The 25,340-nt window shown below is 14.5% G+C and overlaps 1 protein-coding gene across 7 annotated transcripts in view; it reads left to right on the top strand.

The window, feature by feature from the left end:
* Positions 1 to 25,340, top strand: part of LOC145261125 (rap1 GTPase-activating protein 1-like) — a 1,259,270-nt gene that overhangs the window by 398,964 nt on the left and 834,966 nt on the right. The gene's annotated exons all lie outside the window — the stretch shown is intronic.

Raw genomic sequence — 25,340 nt, 5'->3', positions numbered from 1 at the left:
AATAAAATGAATAAATAATATTCATCTCAATAAATAAAATAAATAAATAATATTCATCACAATAAAAAAAATGAATAAATAATATTCATCACAATAAATAAAATGAATAAATAATATTCATCTCAATAAATAAAATGAATAAATAATATTCATCTCAATAAATAAAATGAATAAATAATATTCATCTCAATAAATAAAATGAATAAATAATATTCATCTCAATAAATAAAATGAATAAATAATATTCATCTCAATAAATAAAATGAAGAAATAATATTCATCTCAATAAATAAAATGAATAAATAATATTCATCTCAATAAATAAAATGAATAAATAATATTCATCTCAATAAATAAAATGAATAAATAATATTCATCTCAATAAATAAAATGAATAAATAATATTCATCACAATAAATAAAATGAATAAATAATATTCATCTCAATAAATAAAATGAATAAATAATATTCATCTCAATAAATAAAATGAATAAATAATATTCATCTCAATAAATAAAATGAATAAATAATATTCATCACAATAAATAAAATGAATAAATAATATTCATCTCAATAAATAAAATAAATAAATAATATTCATCACAATAAAAAAAATGAATAAATAATATTCATCACAATAAATAAAATGAATAAATAATATTCATCTCAATAAATAAAATGAATAAATAATATTCATCTCAATAAATAAAATGAATAAATAATATTCATCTCAATAAATAAAATGAATAAATAATATTCATCTCAATAAATTAAATGAATAAATAATATTCATCTCAATATATAAAATGAATAAAACTCATCTCAATAAATAAAATGAATAAATAATATTCATCACATTTAATAAAATGAATAAATAATATTCATCTCAATAAATAAAATGAATAAATAATATTCATCTCAATAAATAAAATGAATAAAACTCATCTCAATAAATAAAATGAATAAATAATATTCATCACAATAAATAAAATGAATAAATAATATTCATCACAATAAATAAAATGAATAAATAATATTCATCACAATAAAAAAAATGAATAAATTATATTCATCTCAATAAATAAAATGAATAAATAATATTCATCACAATAAATAAAATGAATAAATAATATTCATCACAATAAATAAAATGAATAAATAATATTCATCTCAATAAATAAAATGAATAAATAATATTCATCACAATAAATAAAATGAATAAATAATATTCATCACAATAAATAAAATGAATAAATAATATTCATCACAATAAATAAAATGAATAAATAATATTCATCACAATAAATAAAATGAATAAATAATATTCATCTCAATAAATAAAATAAATAAATAATATTAATCACAATAAATAAAATGAATAAATAATATTCATCTCAATAAATAAAATGAATAAATAATATTCATCACAATAAATAAAATGAATAAATAATATTCATCACAATAAATAAAATGAATAAATAATATTCATCTCAATAAATAAAATGAATAAATAATATTCATCACAATAAAAAAATGAATAAATAATATTCATCTCAATAAATAAAATGAATAAATAATATTCATCTCAATAAAAAAAATGAATAAATAATATTCATCACAATAAATAAAATAAATAAATAATATTCATCACAATAAATAAAATGAATAAATAATATTCATCTCAATAAATAAAATAAATAAATAATAATCATCACAATAAAAAAAATGAATAAATAATATTCATCACAATAAATAAAATGAATAAATAATATTCATCTCAATAAATAAAATGAATAAATAATATTCATCTCAATAAATAAAATGAATAAATAATATTCATCTCAATAAATAAAATGAATAAATAATATTCATCTCAATAAATAAAATTAAGAAATAATATTCATCTCAATAAATAAAATGAATAAATAATATTCATCTCAATAAATAAAATGAATAAATAATATTCATCTCAATAAATAAAATGAATAAATAATATTCATCACAATAAATAAAATGAATAAATAATATTCATCTCAATAAAAAAAATGAAGAAATAATATTCATCTCAATAAATAAAATGAATAAATAATATTCATCTCAATAAATAAAATGAATAAATAATATTCATCTCAATAAATAAAATGAATAAATAATATTCATCTCAATAAATAAAATGAATAAATAATATTCATCACAATAAATAAAATTAATAAATAATATTCATCTCAATAAATAAAATAAATAAATAATATTCATCACAATAAAAAAAATGAATAAATAATATTCATCACAATAAATAAAATGAATAAATAATATTCATCTCAATAAATAAAATGAATAAATAATATTCATCTCAATAAATAAAATGAATAAATAATATTCATCTCAATAAATAAAATGAATAAATAATATTCATCTCAATAAATAAAATGAATAAATAATATTCATCTCAATAAATAAAATGAAGAAATAATATTCATCTCAATAAATAAAATGAATAAATAATATTCATCTCAATAAATAAAATGAATAAATAATATTCATCTCAATAAATAAAATGAATAAATAATATTCATCTCAATAAATAAAATGAATAAATAATATTCATCACAATAAATAAAATGAATAAATAATATTCATCTCAATAAAAAAAATGAAGAAATAATATTCATCACAATAAATAAAATGAATAAATAATATTCATCACAATAAATAAAATGAATAAATAATATTCATCTCAATAAATAAAATAAATAAATAATATTCATCTCAATAAATAAAATGAAGAAATAATATTCATCTCAATAAATAAAATGAATAAATAATATTCATCTCAATAAATAAAATGAATAAATAATATTCATCTCAATAAATAAAATGAATAAATAATATTCATCTCAATAAATAAAATGAATAAATAATATTCATCTCAATAAATAAAAAGAATAAATAATATTCATCTCAATAAATAAAATGAAGAAATAATATTCATCTCAATAAATAAAATGAATAAATAATATTCATCTCAATAAATAAAATGAATAAATAATATTCATCTCAATAAATAAAATGAATAAATAATATTCATCACAATAAATAAAATGAATAAATAATATTCATCTCAATAAATAAAATGAAGAAATAATATTCATCACAATAAATAACATGAATAAATAATATTCATCTCAATAAAAAAAATGAATAAATAATATTCATCACAATAAATAAAATGAATAAATAATATTCATCTCAATAAATAAAATGAATAAATAATATTCATCTCAATAAATAAAATGAATAAATAATATTCATCTCAATAAAAAAAATGAATAAATAATATTCATCTCAATAAAAAAAATGAAGAAATAATATTCATCACAATAAATAAAATGAATAAATAATATTCATCACAATAAATAAAATGAATAAATAATATTAATCTCAATAAATAAAATGAATAAATAATATTCATCTCAATAAATAAAATGAATAAATAATATTCATCTCAATAAATAAAATAAATAAATAATATTCATCACAATAAAAAAAATGAATAAATAATATTCATCACAATAAATAAAATGAATAAATAATATTCATCTCAATAAATAAAATGAATAAATAATATTCATCTCAATAAATAAAATGAATAAATAATATTCATCTCAATAAATAAAATGAATAAATAATATTCATCTCAATAAATAAAATGAAGAAATAATATTCATCTCAATAAATAAAATGAATAAATAATATTCATCTCAATAAATAAAATGAATAAATAATATTCATCTCAATAAATAAAATGAATAAATAATATTCATCACAATAAATAAAATGAATAAATAATATTCATCTCAATAAAAAAAATGAAGAAATAATATTCATCTCAATAAATAAAATGAATAAATAATATTCATCTCAATAAATAAAATGAATAAATAATATTCATCTCAATAAATAAAATGAATAAATAATATTCATCTCAATAAATCAAATGAATAAATAATATTCATCACAATAAATAAAATGAATAAATAATATTCATCTCAATAAATAAAATAAATAAATAATATTCATCACAATAAAAAAAATGAATAAATAATATTCATCACAATAAATAAAATGAATAAATAATATTCATCTCAATAAATAAAATGAATAAATAATATTCATCTCAATAAATAAAATGAATAAATAATATTCATCTCAATAAATAAAATGAATAAATAATATTCATCTCAATAAATAAAAAGAATAAATAATATTCATCTCAATAAATAAAATGAAGAAATAATATTCATCTCAATAAATAAAATGAATAAATAATATTCATCTCAATAAATAAAATGAATAAATAATATTCATCTCAATAAATAAAATGAATAAATAATATTCATCTCAATAAATAAAATGAATAAATAATATTCATCACAATAAATAAAATGAATAAATAATATTCATCTCAATAAAAAAAATGAAGAAATAATATTCATCACAATAAATAAAATGAATAAATAATATTCATCACAATAAATAAAATTAATAAATAATATTCATCTCAATAAATAAAATAAATAAATAATATTCATCTCAATAAATAAAATGAAGAAATAATATTCATCTCAATAAATAAAATGAATAAATAATATTCATCTCAATAAATAAAATGAATAAATAATATTCATCTCAATAAATAAAATGAATAAATAATATTCATCTCAATAAATAAAATGAATAAATAATATTCATCTCAATAAATAAAAAGAATAAATAATATTCATCTGAATAAATAAAATGAAGAAATAATATTCATCTCAATAAATAAAATGAATAAATAATATTCATCTCAATAAATAAAATGAATAAATAATATTCATCTCAATAAATAAAATGAATAAATAATATTCATCACAATAAATAAAATGAATAAATAATATTCATCTCAATAAATAAAATGAAGAAATAATATTCATCACAATAAATAAAATGAATAAATAATATTCATCTCAATAAAAAAAATGAATAAATAATATTCATCACAATAAATAAAATGAATAAATAATATTCATCTCAATAAATAAAATGAATAAATAATATTCATCTCAATAAATAAAATGAATAAATAATATTCATCTCAATAAATAAAATGAATAAATAATATTCATCTCAATAAAAAAAATGAATAAATAATATTCATCTCAATAAAAAAAATGAAGAAATAATATTCATCACAATAAATAAAATGAATAAATAATATTCATCACAATAAATAAAATGAATAAATAATATTAATCTCAATAAATAAAATGAATAAATAATATTCATCACAATAAATAAAATGAATAAATAATATTAATCTCAATAAATAAAATGAATAAATAATATTCATCTCAATAAAAAAAATGAATAAATAATATTCATCTCAATAAAAAAAATGAATAAATAATATTCATCTCAATAAAAAAAATGAAGAAATAATATTCATCACAATAAATAAAATGAATAAATAATATTCATCACAATAAAAAAAATGAAGTAATAATATTCATCACAATAAATAAAATGAAGTAATAATATTCATCTCAATAAATAAAATGAATAAATAATATTCATCTCAATAAATAAAATGAATAAATAATATTCATCTCAATAAATAAAATGAATAAATAATATTCATCTCAATAAAAAAAATGAATAAATAATATTCATCTCAATAAAAATAATGAATAAATAATATTCATCTCAATAAAAAAAATGAATAAATAATATTCATCTCAATAAAAAAAATGAATAAATAATATTCATCACAATAAAAAAATGAAGTAATAATATACATCACAATAAATAAAATGAATAAATAATATTCATCACAATAAATAAAATAAATAAATAATATTCATCTCAATAAATAAAATGAATAAATAATATTCATCTCAATAAATAAAATGAATAAATAATATTCATCTCAATAAAAAAAATGAATAAATAATATTCATCTCAATAAATAAAATGAATAAATAATATTCATCACAATAAATAAAATGAATAAATAATATTCATCTCAATAAATAAAATGAATAAATAATATTCATCTCAATAAATAAAATGAATAAATAATATTCATCTCAATAAAAAAAATTAAGAAATAATATTCATCACAATAAATAAAATGAATAAATAATATTCATCACAATAAATAAAATGAATAAATAATATTCATCTCAATAAAAAAAATGAAGAAATAATATTCATCACAATAAATAAAATGAATAAATAATATTCATCACAATAAATAAAATGAATAAATAATATTCATCTCAATAAATAAAATGAATAAATAATATTCATCTCAATAAATAAAATGAATAAATAATATTCATCTCAATAAATAAAATGAATAAATAATATTCATCTCAATAAAAAAAATTAATAAATAATATTCATCACAATAAATAAAATGAATAAATAATATTCATCTCAATAAATAAAATGAATAAATAATATTCATCACAATAAATAAAATGAATAAATAATATTCATCTCAATAAATAAAATGAATAAATAATATTCATCTCAATAAATAAAATGAATAAATAATACTCATCTCAATAAATAAAATGAATAAATAATACTCATCTCAATAAATAAAATGAATAAATAATATTCATCTCAATAAATAAAATGAATAAATAATATTCATCTCAATAAATAAAATGAATAAATAATATTCATCACAATAAATAAAATAAATAAATAATATTCATCACAATAAATAAAATGAATAAATAATATTCATCACAATAAATAAAATGAATAAATAATATTCATCTCAATAAATAAAATGAATAAATAATATTCATCTCAATAAATAAAATGAATAAATAATATTCATCACAATAAATAAAATGAATAAATAATATTTATCTCAATAAATAAAATGAATAAATAATATTCATCTCAATAAATAAAATGAATAAATAATATTCATCTCAATAAATAAAATGAATAAATAATATTCATCACAATAAATAAAATGAATAAATAATATTCATCACAATAAATAAAATGAATAAATAATATTCATCACAATAAATAAAATAAATAAATAATATTCATCTCAATAAATAAAATAAATAAATAATATTCATCTCAATAAAAAAATGAATAAATAATATTCATCACAATAAATAAAATGAATAAATAATATTCATCTCAATAAATAAAATGAATAAATAATATTCATCACAATAAATAAAATGAATAAATAATATTCATCTCAATAAATAAAATGAATAAATAATATTCATCTCAATAAATAAAATGAATAAATAATATTCATCACAATAAATAAAATGAATAAATAATATTCATCTCAATAAAAAAAATGAATAAATAATATTCATCACAATAAATAAAATGAATAAATAATATTCATCTCAATAAATAAAATAAATAAATAATATTCATCTCAATAAATAAAATAAATAAATAATATTCATCTCAATAAAAAAAATGAATAAATAATACTCATCACAATAAATAAAATGAATAAATAATATTCATCTCAATAAATAAAATGAATAAATAATATTCATCTCAATAAATAAAATGAATAAATAATATTCATCTCAATAAAAAAAATGAATAAATAATATTCATCACAATAAATAAAATGAATAAATAATATTCATCTCAATAAATAAAATAAATAAATAATATTCATCTCAATAAATAAAATAAATAAATAATATTCATCTCAATAAAAAAAATGAATAAATAATATTCATCACAATAAATAAAATGAATAAATAATATTCATCTCAATAAATAAAATGAATAAATAATATTCATCTCAATAAAAAAAATGAATAAATAATATTCATCACAATAAATAAAATGAATAAATAATATTCATCTCAATAAATAAAATGAATAAATAATATTCATCTCAATAAATAAAATGAATAAATAATATTCATCTCAATAAATAAAATGAATAAAACTCATCTCAATAAATAAAATGAATAAATAATATTCATCTCAATAAATAAAATGAATAAATAATATTCATCTCAATAAATAAAATGAATAAATAATATTCATCTCAATAAATAAAATGAATAAATAATATTCATCTCAATAAATAAAATGAATAAATAATATTCATCTCAATAATAAAATGAATAAAACTCATCTCAATAAATAAAATGAATAAATAATATTCATCACAATAAATAAAATGAATAAATAATATTCATCTCAATAAATAAAATGAATAAATAATATTCATCTCAATAAATAAAATGAATAAATAATATTCATCTCAATAAATAAAATGAATAAATAATATTCATCTCAATAAATAAAATGAATAAATAATATTCATCACAATAAATAAAATGAAGAAATAATATTCATCACAATAAATAAAATGAATAAATAATATTCATCACAATAAATAAAATGAATAAATAATATTCATCTCAATAAATAAAATGAATAAATAATATTCATCTCAATAAATAAAATGAATAAAACTCATCTCAATAAATAAAATGAATAAATAATATTCATCACAATAAATAAAATGAATAAATAATATTCATCTCAATAAATAAAATGAATAAATAATATTCATCTCAATAAATAAAATAAATAAATAATATTCATCTCAATAAATAAAATGAATAAAACTCATCTCAATAAATAAAATGAATAAATAATATTCATCTCAATAAATAAAATAAATAAATAATATTCATCTCAATAAATAAAATGAATAAAACTCATCTCAATAAATAAAATGAATAAAACTCATCTCAATAAATAAAATGAATAAATAATATTCATCTCAATAAATAAAATAAATAAATAATATTCATCTCAATAAATAAAATGAATAAAACTCATCTCAATAAATAAAATAAATAAATAATATTCATCTCAATAAATAAAATGAATAAATAATATTCATCTCAATAAATAAAATGAATAAATAATATTCATCTCAATAAATAAAATGAATAAATAATATTCATCTCAATAAATAAAATGAATAAATAATATTCATCTCAATAAATAAAATGAATAAATAATATTCATCTCAATAAATAAAATGAATAAATAATATTCATCACAATAAAAAAAATGAAGAAATAATATTCATCTCAATAAATAAAATGAATAAATAATATTCATCTCAATAAATAAAATGAATAAATAATATTCATCTCAATAAATAAAATGAATAAATAATATTCATCTCAATAAATAAAATGAATAAATAATATTCATCTCAATAAATAAAATGAATAAATAATATTCATCTCAATAAATAAAATGAATAAATAATATTCATCTCAATAAATAAAATGAATAAATAATATTCATCTCAATAAATAAAATGAATAAATAATATTCATCTCAATAAATAAAATGAATAAATAATATTCATCACAATAAATAAAATGAATAAATAATATTCATCTCAATAAATAAAATAAATAAATAATATTCATCTCAATAAATAAAATAAATAAATAATATTCATCTCAATAAAAAAAATGAATAAATAATATTCATCACAATAAATAAAATGAATAAATAATATTCATCTCAATAAATAAAATGAATAAATAACATTCATCTCAATAAAAAAAATGAATAAATAATATTCATCTCAATAAATAAAATGAATAAATAATATTCATCTCAATAAATAAAATGAATAAATAATATTCATCTCAATAAATAAAATGAATAAATAATATTCATCTCAATAAATAAAATGAATAAAACTCATCTCAATAAATAAAATGAATAAATAATATTCATCTCAATAAATAAAATGAATAAATAATATTCATCTCAATAAATAAAATGAATAAACAATATTCATCTCAATAAATAAAATGAATAAATAATATTCATCTCAATAAATAAAATGAATAAATAATATTCATCTCAATAAATAAAATGAATAAATAATATTCATCTCAAAAATAAAATGAATAAAACTCATCTCAATAAATAAAATGAATAAATAATATTCATCACAATAAATAAAATGAATAAATAATATTCATCTCAATAAATAAAATGAATAAATAATATTCATCTCAATAAATAAAATGAATAAATAATATTCATCTCAATAAATAAAATGAATAAATAATATTCATCTCAATAAATAAAATGAATAAATAATATTCATCACAATAAATAAAATGAAGAAATAATATTCATCACAATAAATAAAATGAATAAATAATATTCATCACAATAAATAAAATGAATAAATAATATTCATCTCAATAAATAAAATGAATAAATAATATTCATCTCAATAAATAAAATGAATAAAACTCATCTCAATAAATAAAATGAATAAATAATATTCATCACAATAAATAAAATGAATAAATAATATTCATCTCAATAAATAAAATGAATAAATAATATTCATCTCAATAAATAAAATAAATAAATAATATTCATCTCAATAAATAAAATGAATAAATAATATTCATCTCAATAAATAAAATGAATAAATAATATTCATCTCAATAAATAAAATGAATAAATAATATTCATCTCAATAAATAAAATGAATAAAACTCATCTCAATAAATAAAATGAATAAATAATATTCATCTCAATAAATAAAATAAATAAATAATATTCATCTCAATAAATAAAATGAATAAAACTCATCTCAATAAATAAAATGAATAAAACTCATCTCAATAAATAAAATGAATAAATAATATTCATCTCAATAAATAAAATAAATAAATAATATTCATCTCAATAAATAAAATGAATAAAACTCATCTCAATAAATAAAATAAATAAATAATATTCATCTCAATAAATAAAATGAATAAATAATATTCATCTCAATAAATAAAATAAATAAATAATATTCATCTCAATAAATAAAATGAATAAAACTCATCTCAATAAATAAAATGAATAAATAATATTCATCTCAATAAATAAAATGAATAAATAATATTCATCTCAATAAATAAAATGAATAATATTCATCTCAATAAATAAAATAAATAAATAATATTCATCTCAATAAATAAAATGAATAAATAATATTCATCTCAATAAATAAAATGAATAAATAATATTCATCTCAATAAATAAAATGAATAAATAATATTCATCTCAATAAATAAAATGAATAAAACTCATCTCAATAAATAAAATGAATAAATAATATTCATCACAATAAATAAAATGAATAAATAATATTCATCTCAATAAATAAAATGAATAAATAATATTCATCTCAATAAATAAAATAAATAAATAATATTCATCTCAATAAATAAAATGAATAAATAATATTCATCTCAATAAAAAAAATGAATAAATAATATTCATCTCAATAAATAAAATGAATAAATAATATTCATCTCAATAAATAAAATGAATAAAACTCATCTCAATAAATAAAATGAATAAATAATATTCATCTCAATAAATAAAATAAATAAATAATATTCATCTCAATAAATAAAATGAATAAAACTCATCTCAATAAATAAAATGAATAAATAATATTCATCACAATAAATAAAATGAATAAATAATATTCATCTCAATAAATAAAATGAATAAATAATATTCATCTCAATAAATAAAATAAATAAATAATATTCATCTCAATAAATAAAATGAATAAATAATATTCATCTCAATAAATAAAATGAATAAATAATATTCATCACAATAAATAAAATGAAGAAATAATATTCATCACAATAAATAAAATGAATAAATAATATTCATCACAATAAATAAAATGAATAAATAATATTCATCTCAATAAATAAAATGAATAAATAATATTCATCTCAATAAATAAAATGAATAAAACTCATCTCAATAAATAAAATGAATAAATAATATTCATCACAATAAATAAAATGAATAAATAATATTCATCTCAATAAATAAAATGAATAAATAATATTCATCTCAATAAATAAAATAAATAAATAATATTCATCTCAATAAATAAAATGAATAAATAATATTAATCTCAATAAATAAAATGAATAAATAATATTCATCTCAATAAATAAAATGAATAAATAATATTCATCTCAATAAATAAAATGAATAAAACTCATCTCAATAAATAAAATGAATAAATAATATTCATCTCAATAAATAAAATAAATAAATAATATTCATCTCAATAAATAAAATGAATAAAACTCATCTCAATAAATAAAATAAATAAAACTCATCTCAATAAATAAAATGAATAAATAATATTCATCTCAATAAATAAAATAAATAAATAATATTCATCTCAATAAATAAAATGAATAAAACTCATCTCAATAAATAAAATAAATAAATAATATTCATCTCAATAAATAAAATGAATAAATAATATTCATCTCAATAAATAAAATAAATAAATAATATTCATCTCAATAAATAAAATGAATAAAACTCATCTCAATAAATAAAATGAATAAATAATATTCATCTCAATAAATAAAATAAATAAATAATATTCATCTCAATAAATAAAATGAATAATATTCATCTCTATAAATAAAATAAATAAATAATATTCATCTCAATAAATAAAATGAATAAATAATATTCATCTCAATAAATAAAATGAATAAATAATATTCATCTCAATAAATAAAATGAATAAATAATATTCATCTCAATAAATAAAATGAATAAAACTCATCTCAATAAATAAAATGAATAAATAATATTCATCACAATAAATAAAATGAATAAATAATATTCATCTCAATAAATAAAATGAATAAATAATATTCATCTCAATAAATAAAATAAATAAATAATATTCATCTCAATAAATAAAATGAATAAATAATATTCATCTCAATAAAAAAAATGAATAAATAATATTCATCTCAATAAATAAAATGAATAAATAATATTCATCTCAATAAATAAAATGAATAAAACTCATCTCAATAAATAAAATGAATAAATAATATTCATCTCAATAAATAAAATAAATAAATAATATTCATCTCAATAAATAAAATGAATAAAACTCATCTCAATAAATAAAATGAATAAAACTCATCTCAATAAATAAAATGAATAAATAATATTCATCTCAATAAATAAAATGAATAAATAATATTCATCTCAATAAATAAAATGAATAAATAATATTCATCTCAATAAATAAAATAAATAAATAATATTCATCTCAATAAATAAAATGAATAAATAATATTCATCTCAATAAATAAAATGAATAAATAATATTCATCACAATAAATAAAATGAAGAAATAATATTCATCACAATAAATAAAATGAATAAATAATATTCATCACAATAAATAAAATGAATAAATAATATTCATCTCAATAAATAAAATGAATAAATAATATTCATCTCAATAAATAAAATGAATAAAACTCATCTCAATAAATAAAATGAATAAATAATATTCATCTCAATAAATAAAATGAATAAATAATATTCATCTCAATAAATAAAATGAATAAATAATATTCATCTCAATAAATAAAATAAATAAATAATATTCATCTCAATAAATAAAATGAATAAATAATATTAATCTCAATAAATAAAATGAATAAATAATATTCATCTCAATAAATAAAATGAATAAATAATATTCATCTCAATAAATAAAATGAATAAAACTCATCTCAATAAATAAAATGAATAAATAATATTCATCTCAATAAATAAAATAAATAAATAATATTCATCTCAATAAATAAAATGAATAAAACTCATCTCAATAAATAAAATGAATAAAACTCATCTCAATAAATAAAATGAATAAATAATATTCATCTCAATAAATAAAATAAATAAATAATATTCATCTCAATAAATAAAATGAATAAAACTCATCTCAATAAATAAAATAAATAAATAATATTCATCTCAATAAATAAAATGAATAAATAATATTCATCTCAATAAATAAAATAAATAAATAATATTCATCTCAATAAATAAAATGAATAAAACTCATCTCAATAAATAAAATGAATAAATAATATTCATCTCAATAAATAAAATAAATAAATAATATTCATCTCAATAAATAAAATGAATAATATTCATCTCTATAAATAAAATAAATAAATAATATTCATCTCAATAAATAAAATGAATAAATAATATTCATCTCAATAAATAAAATGAATAAATAATATTCATCTCAATAAATAAAATGAATAAATAATATTCATCTCAATAAATAAAATGAATAAAACTCATCTCAATAAATAAAATGAATAAATAATATTCATCACAATAAATAAAATGAATAAATAATATTCATCTCAATAAATAAAATGAATAAATAATATTCATCTCAATAAATAAAATAAATAAATAATATTCATCTCAATAAATAAAATGAATAAATAATGTTCATCTCAATAAAAAAAATGAATAAATAATATTCATCTCAATAAATAAAATGAATAAATAATATTCATCTCAATAAATAAAATGAATAAAACTCATCTCAATAAATAAAATGAATAAATAATATTCATCTCAATAAATAAAATAAATAAATAATATTCATCTCAATAAATAAAATGAATAAAACTCATCTCAATAAATAAAATGAATAAAACTCATCTCAATAAATAAAATGAATAAATAATATTCATCTCAATAAATAAAATAAATAAATAATATTCATCTCAATAAATAAAATGAATAAAACTCATCTCAATAAATAAAATAAATAAATAATATTCATCTCAATAAATAAAATGAATAAATAATATTCATCTCAATAAATAAAATAAATAAATAATATTCATCTCAATAAATAAAATGAATAAAACTCATCTCAATAAATAAAATGAATAAATAATATTCATCTCAATAAATAAAATAAATAAATAATATTCATCTCAATAAATAAAATGAATAATATTCATCTCAATAAATAAAATAAATAAATAATATTCATCTCAATAAATAAAATGAATAAATAATATTCATCTCAATAAATAAAATGAATAAATAATATTCATCACAATAAATAAAATGAAGAAATAATATTCATCACAATAAATAAAATGAATAAATAATATTCATCACAATAAATAAAATGAATAAATAATATTCATCTCAATAAATAAAATGAATAAATAATATTCATCTCAATAAATAAAATGAATAAAACTCATCTCAATAAATAAAATGAATAAATAATATTCATCACAATAAATAAAATGAATAAATAATATTCATCTCAATAAATAAAATGAATAAATAATATTCATCTCAATAAATAAAATAAATAAATAATATTCATCTCAATAAATAAAATGAATAAATAATATTAATCTCAATAAATAAAATGAATAAATAATATTAATCTCAATAAATAAAATGAATAAATAATATTCATCTCAATAAATAAAATGAATAAAACTCATCTCAATAAATAAAATGAATAAATAATATTCATCTCAATAAATAAAATAAATAAATAATATTCATCTCAATAAATAAAATGAATAAAACTCATCTCAATAAATAAAATGAATAAAACTCATCTCAATAAATAAAATGAATAAATAATATTCATCTCAATAAATAAAATAAATAAATAATATTCATCTCAATAAATAAAATGAATAAAACTCATCTCAATAAATAAAATAAATAAATAATATTCATCTCAATAAATAAAATGAATAAATAATATTCATCTCAATAAATAAAATAAATAAATAATATTCATCTCAATAAATAAAATGAATAAAACTCATCTCAATAAATAAAATGAATAAATAATATTCATCTCAATAAATAAAATAAATAAATAATATTCATCTCAATAAATAAAATGAATAATATTCATCTCAATAAATAAAATAAATAAATAATATTCATCTCAATAAATAAAATGAATAAATAATATTCATCTCAATAAATAAAATGAATAAATAATATTCATCTCAATAAATAAAATGAATAAATAATATTCATCTCAATAAATAAAATGAATAAAACTCATCTCAATAAATAAAATGAATAAATAATATTCATCACAATAAATAAAATGAATAAATAATATTCATCTCAATAAATAAAATGAATAAATAATATTCATCTCAATAAATAAAATAAATAAATAATATTCATCTCAATAAATAAAATGAATAAATAATATTCATCTCAATAAAAAAAATGAATAAATAATATTCATCTCAATAAATAAAATGAATAAATAATATTCATCTCAATAAATAAAATGAATAAAACTCATCTCAATAAATAAAATGAATAAATAATATTCATCTCAATAAATAAAATAAATAAATAATATTCATCTCAATAAATAAAATGAATAAAACTCATCTCAATAAATAAAATGAATAAAACTCATCTCAATAAATAAAATGAATAAATAATATTCATCTCAATAAATAAAATAAATAAATAATATTCATCTCAATAAATAAAATGAATAAAACTCATCTCAATAAATAAAATAAATAAATAATATTCATCTCAATAAATAAAATGAATAAATAATATTCATCTCAATAAATAAAATGAATAAATAATATTCATCTCAATAAATAAAATGAATAAAACTCATCTCAATAAATAAAATGAATAAATAATATTCATCTCAATAAATAAAATAAATAAATAATATTCATCTCAATAAATAAAATGAATAATATTCATCTCAATAAATAAAATAAATAAATAATATTCATCTCAATAAATAAAATGAATAAATAATATTCATCTCAATAAATAAAATGAATAAATAATATTCATCACAATAAATAAAATGAAGAAATAATATTCATCACAATAAATAAAATGAATAAATAATATTCATCACAATAAATAAAATGAATAAATAATATTCATCTCAATAAATAAAATGAATAAATAATATTCATCTCAATAAATAAAATGAATAAAACTCATCTCAATAAATAAAATGAATAAATAATATTCATCACAATAAATAAAATGAATAAATAATATTCATCTCAATAAATAAAATGAATAAATAATATTCATCTCAATAAATAAAATAAATAAATAATATTCATCTCAATAAATAAAATGAATAAATAATATTCATCTCAATAAATAAAATGAATAAATAATATTCATCTCAATAAATAAAATGAATAAATAATATTCATCTCAATAAATAAAATGAATAAAACTCATCTCAATAAATAAAATGAATAAATAATATTCATCTCAATAAATAAAATAAATAAATAATATTCATCTCAATAAATAAAATGAATAAAACTCATCTCAATAAATAAAATGAATAAAACTCATCTCAATAAATAAAATGAATAAATAATATTCATCTCAATAAATAAAATAAATAAATAATATTCATCTCAATAAATAAAATGAATAAAACTCATCTCAATAAATAAAATAAATAAATAATATTCATCTCAATAAATAAAATGAATAAATAATATTCATCTCAATAAATAAAATAAATAAATAATATTCATCTCAATAAATAAAATGAATAAAACTCATCTCAATAAATAAAATGAATAAATAATATTCATCTCAATAAATAAAATAAATAAATAATATTCATCTCAATAAATAAAATGAATAATATTCATCTCAATAAATAAAATAAATAAATAATATTCATCTCAATAAATAAAATGAATAAATAATATTCATCTCAATAAATAAAATGAATAAATAATATTCATCTCAATAAATAAAATGAATAAATAATATTCATCTCAATAAATAAAATGAATAAAACTCATCTCAATAAATAAAATGAATAAATAATATTCATCACAATAAATAAAATGAATAAATAATATTCATCTCAATAAATAAAATGAATAAATAATATTCATCTCAATAAATAAAATAAATAAATAATATTCATCTCAATAAATAAAATGAATAAATAATATTCATCTCAATAAAAAAAATGAATAAATAATATTCATCTCAATAAATAAAATGAATAAATAATATTCATCTCAATAAATAAAATGAATAAAACTCATCTCAATAAATAAAATGAATAAATAATATTCATCTCAATAAATAAAATAAATAAATAATATTCATCTCAATAAATAAAATGAATAAAACTCATCTCAATAAATAAAATGAATAAAACTCATCTCAATAAATAAAATGAATAAATAATATTCATCTCAATAAATAAAATAAATAAATAATATTCATCTCAATAAATAAAATGAATAAAACTCATCTCAATAAATAAAATAAATAAATAATATTCATCTCAATTAATAAAATGAATAAATAATATTCATCTCAATAAATAAAATAAATAAATAATATTCATCTCAATAAATAAAATGAATAAAACTCATCTCAATAAATAAAATGAATAAATAATATTCATCTCAATAAATAAAATAAATAAATAATATTCATCTCAATAAATAAAATGAATAATATTCATCTCAATAAATAAAATAAATAAATAATATTCATCTCAATAAATAAAATGAATAAATAATATTCATCTCAATAAATAAAATAAATAAATAATATTCATCTCAATAAATAAAATGAATAATATTCATCTCAATAAATAAAATAAATAAATAATATTCATCTCAATAAATAAAATGAATAAATAATATTCATCTCAATAAATAAAATGAATAATATTCATCTCAATAAATAAAATGAATAAATAATATTCATCTCAATAAATAAAATGAATAAATAATATTCATCTCAATAAATAAAATAAATAAATAATATTCATCACAATAAATAAAATGAATAAATAATATTCATCTCAATAAATAAAATGAATAAATAATATTCATCTCAATAAATAAAATGAATAAATAATATTCATCTCAATAAATAAAATGAATAATATTCATCTCAATAAATAAAATGAATAAATAATATTCATCTCAATAAATAAAATGAATAAATAATATTCATCTCAATAAATAAAATTAATAAATAATATTCATCACAATAAATAAAATGAATAAATAATATTCATCTCAATAAATAAAATGAATAAATAATATTCATCTCAATAAATAAAATGAATAAATAATATTCATCTCAATAAATAAAATGAATAATATTCATCTCAATAAATAAAATGAATAAATAATATTCATCTCAATAAATAAAATGAATAAATAATATTCATCTCAATAAATAAAATGAATAATATTCATCTCAATAAATAAAATGAATAAATAATATTCATCTCAATAAATAAAATGAATAAATAATATTCATCTCAATAAATAAAATTAATAAATAATATTCATCACAATAAATAAAATGAATAAATAATATTCATCTCAATAAATAAAATGAATAAATAATATTCATCTCAATAAATAAAATGAATAAATAATATTCATCTCAATAAATAAAATGAATAATATTCATCTCAATAAATAAAATGAATAAATAATATTCATCTCAATAAATAAAATGAATAAATAATATTCATCTCAATAAATAAAATAAATAAATAATATTCATCACAATAAATAAAATGAATAAATAATATTCATCTCAATAAATAAAATGAATAAATAATATTCATCTCAATAAATAAAATGAATAAATAATATTCATCTCAATAAATAAAATGAATAAATAATATTCATCTCAATAAATAAAATGAATAAATAATATTCATCTCAATAAATAAAATGAATAAATAATATTCATCTCAATAAATAAAATAAATAAATAATATTCATCACAATAAATAAAATGAATAAAACTCATCACAATAAATAAAATAAATAAATATTATTCATCTCAATAAATAAAATGAAGAAATAATATTCATCTCAATAAATAAAATGAATAAAACTCATCACAATAAATAAAATAAATAAATATTATTCATCTCAATAAATAAAATAAATAAATATTATTCATCTCAATAAATAAAATAAATAAATAATACTCATCTCAATAAATAAAATGAATAAATAATATTCATCTCAATAAATAAAATAAATAAATAATATTCATCTCAATAAATAAAATAAATAAATAATATTCATCACAATAAATAAAATGAATAAATAATACTCATCTCAATAAATAAAATGAATAAATAATATTCATCTCAATAAATAAAATAAATAAATATTATTCATCTCAATAAATAAAATAAATAAATAATATTCATCTCAATAAATAAAATGAATAAATAATATTCATCACAATAAATAAAATAAATAAATAATATTCATCTCAATAAATAAAATGAATAAATAATATTCATCACAATAAATAAAATAAATAAATAATATTCATCTCAATAAATAAAATAAATAAATATTATTCATCTCAATAAATAAAATAAATAAATAATATTCATCTCAATAAATAAAATGAATAAATAATATTCATCACAATAAATAAAATAAATAAATAATATTCATCTCAATAAATAAAATGAATAAATAATATTCATCTCAATAAATAAAATGAATAAATAATATTCATCTCCAATAAATAAAATGAATAAATAATATTCATCTCAATAAATAAAATGAATAAATAATATTCATCACAATAAATAAAATGAATAAATAATATTCATCTCAATAAATAAAATAAATAAATAATATTCATCTCAATAAATAAAATAAATAAATAATATTCATCACAATAAATAAAATGAATAAATAATATTCATCACAATAAATAAAATGAATAAATAATATTCATCTCAATAAATAAAATGAATAAATAATACTCATCACAATAAATAAAATGAATAAATAATATTCATCACAATAAATAAAATAAATAAATAATATTCATCACAATAAATAAAATGAATAAATAATATTCATCACAATAAATAAAATGAATAAATAATATTCATCTCAATAAATAAAATAAATAAATAATATTCATCACAATAAATAAAATGAATAAATAATATTCATCTCAATAAATAAAATGAATAAATAATACTCATCTCAATAAATAAAATGAATAAATAATATTCATCTCAATAAATAAAATAAATAAATATTATTCATCTCAATAAATAAAATAAATAAATAATATTCATCTCAATAAATAAAATGAATAAATAATATTCATCTCAATAAATAAAATAAATAAAACTCATCTCAATAAATAAAATGAATAAATAATATTCATCTCAATAAATAAAATTAATAAATAATATTCATCTCAATAAATAAAATGAATAAATAATATTCATCTCAATAAATAAAATAAATAAATAATATTCATCTCAATAAATAAAATTAATAAATAATATTCATCTCAATAAATAAAATAAATAAAACTCATCTCAATAAATAAAATGAATAAATAAAACTCATCTCAATAAATAAAATAAATAAATAATATTCATCACAATAAATAAAATAAATAAATAATATTCATCTCAATAAATAAAATGAATAAATAATATTCATCTCAATAAATAAAATAAATAAATAATATTCATCTCAATAAATAAAATAAATAAAACTCATCTCAATAAATAAAATGAATAAATAATATTCATGTCAATAAATAAAATTAATAAATAATATTCATCTCAATAAATAAAATTAATAAATAATATTCATCTCAATAAATAAAATTAATAAATAATATTCATCTCAATAAATAAAATTAATAAATAATATTCATCTCAATAAATAAAATTAATAAATAATATTCATCTCAATAAATAAAATAAATAAATAATATTCATCTCAATAAAAAAAATGAATAAATAATATTCATCTCAATAAATAAAATAAATAAAACTCATCTCAATAAATAAAATGAATAAATAATATTCATCTCAATAAATAAAATGAATAAATAATATTCATCTCAATAAATAAAATTAATAAATAATATTCATCTCAATAAATAAAATAAATAAATAATATTCATCTCAATAAAAAAAATGAATAAATAATATTCATCTCAATAAATAAAATAAATAAAACTCATCTCAATAAATAAAATGAATAAATAAAACTCATCTCAATAAATAAAATAAATAAATAATATTCATCACAATAAATAAAATAAATAAATAATATTCATCTCAATAAATAAAATGAATAAATAATATTCATCTCAATAAATAAAATGAATAAAACTCATCTCAATAAATAAAATAAATAAATAATATTCATCTCAATAAATAAAATGAATAAATAATATTCATCTCAATAAATAAAATGAATAAAACTCATCTCAATAAATAAAATAAATAAATAATATTCATCTCAATAAATAAAATGAATAAATAAAACTCATCTCAATAAATAAAATGAATAAATAATATTCATCACAATAAATAAAATAAATAAATAATATTCATCTCAATAAATAAAATTAATAAATAATATTCATCTCAATAAATAAAATGAATAAAACTCATCTCAATAAATAAAATAAATAAATAATATTCATCTCAATAAATAAAATGAATAAAACTCATCTCAATAAATAAAATAAATAAATAAAACTCATCTCAATAAATAAAATGAATAAATAAAACTCATCTCAATAAATAAAATAAATAAATAATATTCATCACAATAAATAAAATAAATAAATAATATTCATCTCAATAAATAAAATGAATAAATAATATTCATCTCAATAAATAAAATAAATAAATAATATTCATCACAATAAATAAAATAAATAAATAATATTCATCTCAATAAATAAAATGAATAAATAATATTCATCTCAATAAATAAAATGAATAAATAATATTCATCTCAATAAATAAAATGAATAAAACTCATCTCAATAAATAAAATAAATAAATAATATTCATCTCAATAAATAAAATAAATAAATAATATTCATCTCAATAAATAAAATGAATAAATAATATTCATCTCAATAAATAAAATGAATAAATAATATTCATCTCAATAAATAAAATGAATAAAACTCATCTCAATAAATAAAATAAATAAATAATATTCATCTCAATAAATAAAATAAATAAATAATATTCATCTCAATAAATAAAATGAATAAATAAAACTCATCACAATAAATAAAATAAATAATATTCATCTCAAAAATGAATTCCAATTAAAATAATGCATTTGCCTTACATGACTCACAAATTTATTTCATGTAATTTTCACTGAAAAAACCTATTAATCACAAAAGCATAGGAGACAAACTGATTTTTATGGAAAGTAATCTAGACGAGGCATTAAGCCAATTGATGTAAGGAGCTAAAAAAGAAAATACTACTTCAAAGTCAAAAACTAGCCAACGATAAACGTTACTTGGATAGATTTCATTACTTTTGGAAAATAGGAAATACATTTTCCAGATTTGCAATTTCTAACTTTTATTCTCTCAATTTTGCCCTTCCTGCACTTCACCATTCTTATTCTATACGTCATCTATTACTCTTGATTTCATATCTATTACTCAAAGAGTCAAATGTAATAAAGAAATGAACGAATAAAATGATTAGAAATATCCATTATAAACAAAAGGAAATGTTGCCGCAGGAAGTAATACTATTTAACGCATAGAGGAAAAAAGAGAAAGAGGTAGGAATACATAGCAAGCAGAATGAGACTAGTTTTTTCCTGATTCAAGCAATTTAACGAGCTCAATGAGTGATCAAACGGGTCACATTTTTCTAGTATGTTATTCATTTTTTATAGTTTACTTAACATATAGGATTATTCTGGGTTTGTACAACTTAAACTTATAAGTCTCTTTATCTACATCAATTCTTATAATAAAAGAATTTCAGTTTCTTATGCATTCAGTTTGTTCTAATCAAAATTTGTGTTCATATGTTTAAGACAAAACAAAAAACTGAGGTTGGTTCAACCGGTGGCGTAAATGTGTCATACAAGGTAGAATATTATGAATGATTTAATTTGAATTCAAAAAAAAATCTTTGTATTTTGTTAGGATTCTGAAAAATTCAGAAGCTGTTTTTAAAATCCACATTAATCAAAATTTTTCGGAAATGGAAGAAACGGTCTTTCAAGCAACTCTTAAGCTTAACTTCATGAATAGAGATGAGGAGGTGGGGGGGGGGGTAACGCCGGCCATAGATGGTTTTCCAAACAAAGACAAGTGTTGATCATTGTTTTTCCTCTTCGTCGGTGTTTCCCATTTCTAAATCCAATTTGTTTCCACTCAGCATCTTCCTTTCTTTTTTCAAATTCCTTCAGGCTTTTTTTAAACGTTAACCATAACACATGCCAAGAACATTCCAACAACAACAACAAAAAATAACACTAGACATCTTCATCCTTCCTACTCTTCCTCGGAATTATTGATCTGAAATATTCATAATGCTTCGAATTAACCAACAGACCTTCATCCACGATTATCCCTTTTCCACCTGTGTAGTTTGACAACAAATTCTTAGATAGGAGTAGAAAAGGCTTCATGCTGAGTGAGCCTTTATTAGCCAATCAAAATCGCTTTCTTATTTTATTGTTCCCAATGTGGAAATGTTTTGAAGATATTAATTTAGCATCTTTATTTATTTATTCATTCTTCTTCTTCTTCTTCTTCTTCTTCTTCTTCTTCTTCTTATTATTATTATTATTATTATTATTATTATTATTATTATTATTATTATTTACTCACAAGGAGCTTTCACACATGTCATCAAAGATCCCTCTTTGAAAACAACTTGAGGTGTTCCCTGGAAACTGAGTGACAACAAGTCTTCTCAGATTTCCAGTACTCTCCACCTCTTTTTATAACATTTGCAAACGAATTTGCATTACCATAACAGCCACTTACCATTGATTTTTTACTGCCTGCGACCATCGATATCCACTGATATTTGAGTGGCAATAAGCCTCCCAAAGGTCCCAGTTCTTTTCACACTTGTCCAGCAAAGGTCTAATCAGCGCTCTTTCCTTGTTATCTTTCATCCTCCTTGACCCTTCTCAACCATCCCTCATTTTGGGGGGCGAGGGGGGGCAATGGAGGGATGCGGAAAGGGGATAGAGAGCTTATAGATATGCAGCTTCAGTGTTATTGATTTCCTGTAACGCTTCTTCATCTTTTGCCTCTGCAGCAGTTTGTCTGGCCTGCGTATGTGGCTCATGTGTATCAGTCTCCGCATTCAAGGATTCTATCATCATTATTATTATCATTATTTACTCACTAAGTGTAGTCATACAAACCATCATCAAAGTTTGCTCTTTGAGAACTTGTGGTGTTCCCTGGAGTTTGAGTGACAATAAGTCACCCCAGATTTCCAGTACTCTCCACCTCTTTCGATAACA

The sequence above is a fragment of the Euprymna scolopes genome, chromosome 37, assembly GCF_053919585.1.
Source record: "Euprymna scolopes isolate OS-2025 chromosome 37, ASM5391958v1, whole genome shotgun sequence".
In the NCBI taxonomy this organism is placed as follows: domain Eukaryota; kingdom Metazoa; phylum Mollusca; class Cephalopoda; order Sepiida; family Sepiolidae; genus Euprymna; species Euprymna scolopes.
This window is presented reverse-complemented; position numbering and strand designations above follow the sequence as displayed.